Raw genomic sequence first — 10,267 nt, forward strand, 5'->3', positions numbered from 1 at the left:
TAGCTTCTTCAACTGATGGAACACTGACTAACCCATCAACAACATAAAAGTTTTTCTCCACAAATGATGATGCTAGTGGATAGTCAGCTTTGTACTGCTGTGCCAGATGTTTCAATCCATAATTTGCACATCCTAGCGATGAGGCAGCTCCGAAAAGATGAACCTTCATTCTGTACTCCTGTGGTTCCTTGTCCAAATCTCCTCCTTTCCACCATAGGTACTTAAGAAAATTCCGAGATTCAGGGGTGACAGAAAACTGATAAAACATCTTTTCGATGTCACAGATGATTGCGATAGCCTCCTTTCTGAAACGGCACAGTACTCCCACCAGAGGATTGATTAGATCAGGCCCAGTTAGCAGAGTGTCATTTAGGGAAACACCATGAAATTTGGCTGAGCAATCAAATACGACTCTCAGCTTGTCTGGTTTTCTCGGGTGATAAACACCATGATGTGGTAGATACCACTCTGTTCCTCCTGCAGACGTTGTGGGAGCAGGTTCCGCATCACCCTTGCTAATTGTTTCCTCCATAAATGTTTTGTACTGGTCACAATATTGTTTATTGGCCATTAACTTCCTTTTAAGACACTGAAGGCGAACTGTGGCTAGTCTCTTGTTGTTTGGTAAGTTGGGTGGACTGTTTCCCTTGAAAGGGAGAGGCATCTCATAATGTCCATCTTCCTTCTGCATAATGTGTTCACTGAGAAACTGTATGAAATGAATATCATCCTGGGACACAAACTTATTTTCATAAGTTCTCTCTATAAAGTCAGACTCTAGGGTTTTTAACACATCTGTTGCAGATGGAACTGGCAGTTCCTTTACTGTGAGCCGATGAACATAGCTCTGACTTCCTTGTCTATCTAGGTGGGGGTTTGATGAGCCTATTATACTCCATCCTAGTTCTGATCGTTGTGCAAATGGTTTGTTTTTTCCACCTAAAATAACCTCAAGAGGAGCTAATGCGGATGGGCAGTCATAACCAATTACGAGCCCTACATCACAGTCTTGGAGGGGTGGCAACTTATCTGCTAAGTGTCTGAGGTGGGGCCATAGTGCTGCCGTTTCCTTTGTTCGAACGTAAGACTTATCCACTGGGATAAAGTCACGGGCGTAGGCTTGCTGTAATTGGATGCAGCTCTGGGAGTACAGTAGAGTCCTCTAACTTGTAGACTATGGACGTTCTTGCTAGATATAATTGTGTCAATAGCTGTCATAGTACTTAGTTCCAGTTTTACTGGTTGTGCATTCACATTCAGTTTGTTGATTAAATCTTGTAAGACAAACGTAGAGTCACTCTGTGTGTCCAGTATTGCATAAGTCAGTACTTCTCTGTGTGGCTCTTGTACTGAAGATACAAAGACTGGAACAATGCTTGAGGTAGCAGAAGCACGTTGTGTTGATGCATGGGACACAACTTTATGCGGTTCCTTACTTGCATGTTATTCTGTGAAAGTGGAGCCATTCGTTGTTGCTTCCACAGGTTTTTGTTTCCTCTCCTCATGCAAGCAGGTTGGGTGACGACGGCTGCATATGTTACATGTGTGTTGTCTTTTACAATCTTTAGTGACATGACCCTTTCTCAGGCATCCAAAACAGAGTCGATTTTCATGGATAAATGCCCCTTTTATCTTCAACATTCTTTGACATAAAGGTGGGACACTTTGTAATAACATGAGCTTCACTTTTACAAAAGGAGCAAGGTGATTTTGCTTTATTGAAGTTCGATTCTTGTTTTTCCTGCATGAAACTCTTTGTTTGTGTGTTTATATTGAAAACTTTGGCTCATTTTAGTGACCTCTCATCTGTGGGCTTAAAGTTCATCAGAAGTGGAGAAGCAATGGGGTTACAGGCTATCCGTGCTTCTTTGCTTAAGAACTCTGCAAAGCATGCAAAATTTGGATAGCTTCCATATGTATCGAGTTCATCAACAACAATTCGACTCCACTTACGCACCATCCATTCTGGTAGCTTTTTGAGCAGCTTGTGGTTTTTTTCACAATCATTAAGGATGGCTAGTCCCTTAACGTGTGGGATTGCCTCAGTACAACCTTGAAGAAAGTCAGCAAATTCTCTTAATGCTAAAGGGTCATTTGTGCTGATCTTTGGCCATCTCATGAGCTTATCTCTGAAAGCCTTTTGTAAGATGAATGGATTCCCATATCTGTCTTGTAATACCTTCCATGCCCCTTCATATGCATTCTCAGAGTCTCGATAAAAGAAACCTTCTACAGCTTTGCGTGCCTCACCAGCAAGATAATTTTTTAGATAAAACATCTTCTCACTTGCTGGGATGGGTTTTCTGTCAATAAGAGTCATGAATGACATCTTCCAATCTGTAAACCTTAAAGGGTCACCACTGAATATAGATGGTTCAGGGACTGGTAAACGGCTCATGCTTAATGAGCTGGCGATGGCTTGCGCTAGATTGACAGACTCATGGGTCATTGGTACTTCAGGAGTTGTTTGGTTTGGATGGAATGATGCAGCATCTGGATTTAGCTGAGCTTTACTTTCATTTCCATAGCAAGCAGTTTTAATTTTGTCATTAATGTCTTCATAATCTTTCAACCTTTCAAAATTCTCATATGCTCTTACACAAGCTGCGGCTATAGTGACCTCTTTCTCTGCTTGTAAATGCTGCAGTTTTATTCTCTCCTGTTCCAACTGAATTTGCATTTCCACCTCTCTTTGTTTAATTTCTGACAACATTTTTGCCTCTTTAATTTTCCATTCTCTTTCTAATCTGTGAAGATGCGCTTGCTGGGTTTGAATTTCTTCCATGGCCTTTGACTGTTCTAGCTTAGCAGCGGGCTCTGCTTCTGCATCTAGTCTGCTACTGTGGTTGCTGATTGAACTAGAGCGGTTACTTAACATCTCTGATGACTCAACTGAGCTCACAGTTTCAGTTTTGGTGTGGCCAAAGACAGACCCATATTCATCTTTGTTTAACGTTGCTCGTACTCTTTCCTTTTCAAGTTGGTCATTATAATCTTCTTTAATAATCTTTATACGATGAATTATGAGGTCACAAATTTCCTTTGTTAGTATAACACAGGCATCCATTTTTTTGACTATCTCTGGCGTGGTGTTACTGTTACGTAGAATAGGCTGATACAGCTGGTTTACAATTTCATGCTTTGCTTTAATATCTTGCTGTAATTTCACAAGGTTCTCAAATGAGCAGAGCGTTTTCAGCTTTGTCCTAGTCTCTCTTGCCATATGCTTCCAGGATTCATAGGCTTTCTTAAAATTTTTCTCACCTTTTTTAGCATCTTGGTCATGCATCTCTTGGCCTTTCTCTGTTAGCTTTCTCTCACGTGAACTGGACCGGAATGGTGTGTCTGTAGGGGTGTCCGTTTTCTCTCCTGGGAGTGGCATCTTGCTTGTTTATGAAGCTGCTTGAAGACAACTGTAGCTTTTGTCTATCTTATACCTGTATTCACACTTGTAAGCTGTAGCTGTCCTTTGCTACAGAGTAATACTTGTTAGGCATTCACAAACTGACAATACAAGCGTCATAAATAAGGCTGCTAGTATTCACTAAACACTTTGTCCATTAAACCTTTTCATAAACAGACATTTACACAATTATTTTTCCACAAACACACATTCTTATTCAGTCTATTTGGTTCTTAGCATCAAATGTCTCTTTATACAGCTGTGGTTGTACCTTCAGTATGAGCTGTTCATTTAAGTTTGCTTATAACATGAGTTGGGTGTAAGCTGGTATTATCTGGCTGGCATCAGGTTGATAGCTGGACCTCAGATGTGACGGCGTCAGCTTCTCACAGGGGCTGGATGGTACACCTGGTACAGCAACGAGTTTTCACTGTAGCGGTCCCTTGGATTACAATCTCAGATCCAGAGCGTTTCATACAGGTGCTTTAATCTCAGTTTTGACACCGTGAAAACTATACAAAAAACACAAAGCAACACAGTATACAATTCAACAAACAATTCACACTAAACATTCACAATAATTAACACACTAACACAGCACTGCACCTCGCTCCGCTCTCCGAGGGCGCTATCTAATGTCCCGAATGAAGCCGTCTCTGCTAGCCAACGTTTAGCTCCGTCTACACATTACAACGGTAAACCGGACAAACACGGAGATACACAAACAAAACAAAGCAAACAAAAGGCATACAAAATGGTTCAAACAAGTCTCAAACGAATACTCAACATAAATCATCAATTATATTTTACATTTTTACTACATTCTCAAGTCCTCGGCTCCACACTATCAGGTAAAAGCCGGAAGTGTAACTAAAAAAAAAAACAAAAAAAAAAAAAACACGAAGAAGAAAATGGGAGACCTTCAAAATAAAAGCGTACACTAAAGAAGGCGCTATAGGATCACAATCTGTTGTAATCACTGTTGTAATCAATATAAATCATTTAGTGCAAAAGCCATTTACAGACACTTTAAAGTCATTCTACACTAACATTCACTTTTTGGGACCAGTGGTGTTTAAATTTATTTATTTTTATGATAAATAAATTTAGACAACCTTATTGTAAAACGTAGGTAAAAACTTACCTTAAATACTCTTAAGATATGTATGGCTATTTTTATTAAGTCAGGGGGAGGTTCAGAAAAGTAGAGCCACCATAGGGCAAGATGCAGTAGTTACCTCATCCAAGGAGGTTATGTTTCTGCCGGCGTTGGTTTGTCTGTCTGTCTGTCTGTCCATGTGCAAGATAACTCAAAAAGTTATGGATGGATTTGGATGAAAATTTCAGGAAATGTTGATACTGGCACAAGGAACAAAATTAAATTGATTAAATTTTGGTGGTGATGGGGGGGCGGGGGGGGGGGGGGGGGTGCAGGGGGGTACTGACCTGCCTTGGCGGAGGTCTGCGCTCTCCAAGTGCTTTTCTAGTGTATATTAGCTATGTTTAGAATTTCAACTTTTCAAACATTTTGTTTTTCACATATCTTTTATTTCTTTCAAGTAAAACATAATTAACTTTTTACAGTCAACACCATGGAAGTTGATTGCTCATCAACAAATCTGGATGTTTTTGGAACATAAGGATAATTCCAGTGATGTTAAGACAACTGTCAATTTGAATGAAAAATACATTTTACAAAATGACTAATCAAACCACATGGTACACCCATAGAAGTATAGGAAATAATTTAATCCAGCTGCAATACTGCATAGGTTTTAAAAAAAATAATAAAGTACAGGTCTTGACAGTGATGTCACATAAAACTTTGTAGAAAAACATGAGATATATGAGGAAATATCTGATATGTGGAAAAGAGTGCAGTTTATCTGGTATCTTATTTCATAAATAGGAAATAGGCTAAAGGAAGTCACGTGATGTCATCAGCGTGATGTTTATTTCAAAATAAGAGATTTTTTCCACACTCCAAGGGCTATATTCATTATATATTTTATGGAATTTATTTGGTATGTTTTTACAGTTTAAATAAGACAAAATGCATAATTTAACCTGTGGATATGTACATGGTATGTGCTGTGGTGCTTGGAATTGTATACTTGATTTAAAAAATAAATAAATAAATAAAAAATTACAACATTATAGACTCAAAGGGGCGTGATTCTTGAAATCTGAAATTTTACAGTATGAATAAATTGAATGTCTCAAGGATAATATTCCTGTTAAAACTATAGGGGGAAATGTGGATGTTTCTGTTAAAATGGCCCTCAGTGTGCAACATAAAAAGCATTTTGTGTTAAGGTAAGAAAAGACACAGACGTTGATGGATTCTCGTTGTATTTATTTAATGGGAAATGAATGTATTTCAATCCCAATCAGCTGATTCAGAGCTAAACAAATGTGTGTAAAGACAGTTTTTGGCTCGCCTGCGTAAAATACAGCAATTCATTTTCCATAAAAACAACAGATTATGATGTGATAGTGCCAAGATAAACTGAAACCACACAGGCAGTCATTGCACATACCAGGATCGAGAGTAGAATAGTGATCATTCTACAGACAGATAGTTGGTCTGAAGGGCACCTGGAGGTTGTAAAACATGTTAGCGATGACTACATTTTCACAGCCAGTTTTGAAGGGGCTGGAAACACACTCATACCCACTCAGGACATTCCCCGTGGAGGTCCTCCTGTCCTTCCACATCGTGCAACGTTTGTGCGTTTCCCCTGTTTCACTGGATATTCAGTTATTAACTCTCCGCTGACTTCATTTCCAAAGACAACTTTACCATGTGAGCTGTAAAGAGGCTCAGGGAGAAGATGCCTGGAGCCTCCTCAAGCTTTTCTGCCGAGAAATATGACCGTGTGAATGATGGACGAGGCCCAGTCCCGAGCCGTTATTAAAATATATAGAGTGCATCAATCAAAGCGCTTATCACGCTCAATAGCCATTATTGTATACAGTTGCTTTTTCATATAAAAAAAAAAAAAAAGCCTACGTCAATCATTCTGAATAAAGCTGTTAAATGGTGAATGTGTCAGGCTTTTTATTTTTGTGTTTATTTTTTAGATTAGACTCCAGAACAGTAACAGTTTGTTAGGGAAAGCCACACAGGTAAAGGTTACAGCCTACGTGAAGAAGAAGAAGAAGAAGAAGAAGAAGAAGAAGAAGAAGAAGAAGAAGAAGAAGAAGAAGAAGAAGAAGAAGAAGAAGGGGGGAAAAAAGTTCTGAATAAATTGAACCAGAGCTACATACTCATGCGCTCAATTACCAAATGATAGATAGATAGATAGATAGATAGATAGATAGATAGATAGATAGATAGATAGATAGATAGATAGATAGATAGATAGATAGATAGATAGATAGATAGATAGATAGATAGATAGATAGATAGATAGATAGATAGATGAGGATATCCTACATAAAATTTTATTAACCTATTTCAAAGGTACATTCATGTTATTTTCTATTTCACTTTACTTTTGTATTTTTTTCTTGATTTTATATTAATACACAATGAATTTATTTATTTATTTATTTATTTATTTATTTATTTTAATCCGTAAACACCACTACAAAACACCTGTAGTCTATGTGTATTGTCGGAACATGAAAGTTTCAAATTAAACATTTTTCATCCTTTAACTTGTACCTTTAACCTTGATACTTTATTTGCACATTGCAATCCCTTTTGGATTGCAATCACTTAATATTTCAATAATTTCCTAACACTGTTTTTTAGGCGAAGCAAATTATTAATATCACATTTCCGGTGCATTATAAAAAATAATATGGATTCAAGTATCATATTCAAATATAATCACAAAAAAGAAATTGTTCAGTTGCACAAAATGATATTAGAAAGACTGTCCTTCCTTTTTCACCTTTTCCTTGTTTGGTTTTCCTGTAAATAGCCTATTATCGGTCGCTGCATCAGTATCATATAATTCACCCTGATATTATGAATCTAAATTTCATATTTTCATTTAGAGGAATTATATGATACACAACTACAGTATCTATAGAATTATATTTTGTCTAAAGAGCTTTTAACCTAAAATAGTTTTGTGATGTGTTTCTTCATAACCAATATTTCACTTTCAAACCAAAAACACCCCTTGAGTGCGTAAAGTGTAATTAGAAATTGTCCCACGGTCTAAATTTACGCCTTCTAAATTCAGATTCTGTTGGTGGAAATGAAGGCTTTTGTTCCAGGAAAAGCAAATTACCGCCTGGAATTTACATGTCAGTAGTTTCAAAGCAGCAGAGATGACCGGCTAACTTCACCTCCATTGGACAGAGCTGCCTCGGATATTATAGGAGGGAAAAAGTAGGCCATTGTTTCTTAAATTTAACTCTTGCTTTAATGACCACCCTGGTTTTATACTAAACTAATTGAGGGGTAATAGAGTCAAATCATGCTGAAAAAAGGGAGAAACGCGATACCATAAATACATTCGACCGTAACTCACCTTTTATAAGCATCTTGTAAACCTATAAAACGGGTGATAACAGTTTGAGCGGGGATGCGTGAGCAGGGACAGGAAAAGTTTGATTTTAACCGTAATAATACAAGTGTACAGTTTAGCTTTTAGCTGGTATTCACAAGCACAGCCTCAAATGATTCAGTTTTGTAAATTTGGCACTATGTCGATGCACTAAGTTTCACTATGCGAAAGAACTGCTCAGAGTTGGATAATTTCATTCATTGGTACCAAAGTGCAATTGTAGCCACAAATGACACCCCATTGAACCAGTTTATTTGCTTCACTCTGCACAGGCCTGAAGACTGATAGAAAATACACGAAAAGCATCTAACAACGATGATAAAGATTTTAAAATATTTGACAGATTTAACCGTACATCCGTGCGCACGTGTATGTACTAGTGAGTGACCCCCCCCCCCCCCCCCCCCCCCCCCCCCATATCCCGTCTGTTGGTTATCGAAGTGACGAAAAGTGTAGAATATGAAGATGGTTAACAGATAATGTCTTCAAGCTTTTTCAGCTCCACTGGCTTCAATTAACACGCTGCATGTCTGGTTCACAGCCCGCGGCCTGCAAGGGCGGAGGCCCCACCGAAAATGAAAATTGCCACAGCCTGTGGTTTGAGGAGAGGCCGTTTGGACTGAAAAATATCCCTAGCACTTATGAGTGAAAACAACAAAGCCAGTGCTCCACTGTAAACATGCGCTGACATCGAATGTAGACTTAAAAACAGGTGACGCAACATACTGAGGTTGAGATGGTTCATGCTTGTATTTTTCCAGCTTTTGCGCGTCTGCTGAAGTCACATTTCAACTGCAAATTTTAATTGTCGTTTAAGTTTAAAACTTTCAACAAAACAATTAAAAGTCCACAGATTAACACGCCTCATTTGTTGTTCTGGTCTATGCATGCATGGCTGCGGAACCAAAGGAAACTGTCCTGATGCAAAGCGGCCCTTCAGGTCGGAAGTACAGGAGGACTGCGGTGGATTCAAGCTCAAAGGCCAAAGCTGGCGCCAGTCACGACTCATGGTTAAAGGTCTCTCGTCTTTGGGTTTTTGTTGTTGCTCCTGAAATGAAAAAGCGCACCAGTCCGTCTATATATCCTCATTTCTCCTCACAGCACATCTGAAAGCTGCACTACACACAATTCCTATATCATCATAAATAACAGCGTGGAGCAATACGCAGTTCATATTTAATCGTCGTAAATAACTGTATTAGCCGTATACGCGACGCAGATACGGGATTTATAGCTCCGACCAGCAGCCTGCCATCCCCAAAGACTCCAAGACTTGTGTCTGTGATAATTACACAGAAATAGCTGCAAAGACTTACAATCCCATTGAGTTTGATAAAGGTCAGCAGGAAGTCAAATGTCTGGACTCCCAACCAGCCCAGGACTGGAGGCTCCTCATTAAAAAGCCCAGATATTATCCTTTCAAACTGCGGCTCCGGAGGCGACCGTTTCTTTCTTTCTTTCTTTCTTTCTTTCTTTCTTGCTTGCTTGCTTGCTTGCTTGCTTTCTTTCTTTTGTTTTTTTTTTAATTCCGCTACAAAATATTTACAGCAGAATGAGATGTTACCGGGTCTCGGTCCGAGCTCAGGTCCGGGTTGTGTTTACTCCGGCTGCCTGACCACTATGTGAGAAGCAGCAGTTTCCAGACCGGGAGGAAGGCTGCGTTTACGGTCCGCACAAGCACAGGCCATATATCAGCCCTATAAAAACCAAAGCAGCCGCCCTGATGTAGGATTTTATTATGGTATTAAACGGAGCCTCCAAAAAAGTAGTTGAAGTAGGTTGCGCTGTAAAGACAAGGGGCATAACCACGCAGGGCCCGATTTAATGGCGCTCGTTAACAAAAAATGACTGTTAATCTGCCAATAAAACTGTGTCAGGCGGCTCTGCAGCGCACAGCAATGCTCCATCAGAAACAGGGTAAATAATTAAACACAGCTAGGTGTGAATTTTACAATTTATCTTGTCCCGGATTTGAAATATCTCCATCGGTGACTCTACTTAAGTGTAAGTGTATTGGCGCGTATACTAATGGTGTTTTAAATGCAGACTCCCTGTTGTCGAGATTGATTGAAGATGACTGCGCACAATTCAACCAGAGTGGCTCAACCTCTGGTAAAGCGGCTCCACACCGAAACGCACAGGCATCTGTTTTGATTAGCTCCAATATAAATAAACAAAAACAGAGATACATAAAGAATAATGACGCCACCTATTTGTCAGCCATTGTCCCGGTTTTGCATTCCATGCAGACAGTCCACACCAAACATAATTTAGAGGTTTTATATAATTCGAGCTTGGCAGCAGCCGTAGATACGTAGAGCAGATATACGAACGGACT

This window comes from Sphaeramia orbicularis, chromosome 8, assembly GCF_902148855.1.
Source record: "Sphaeramia orbicularis chromosome 8, fSphaOr1.1, whole genome shotgun sequence".
NCBI classification, from domain to species: Eukaryota; Metazoa; Chordata; class Actinopteri; order Kurtiformes; family Apogonidae; genus Sphaeramia; species Sphaeramia orbicularis.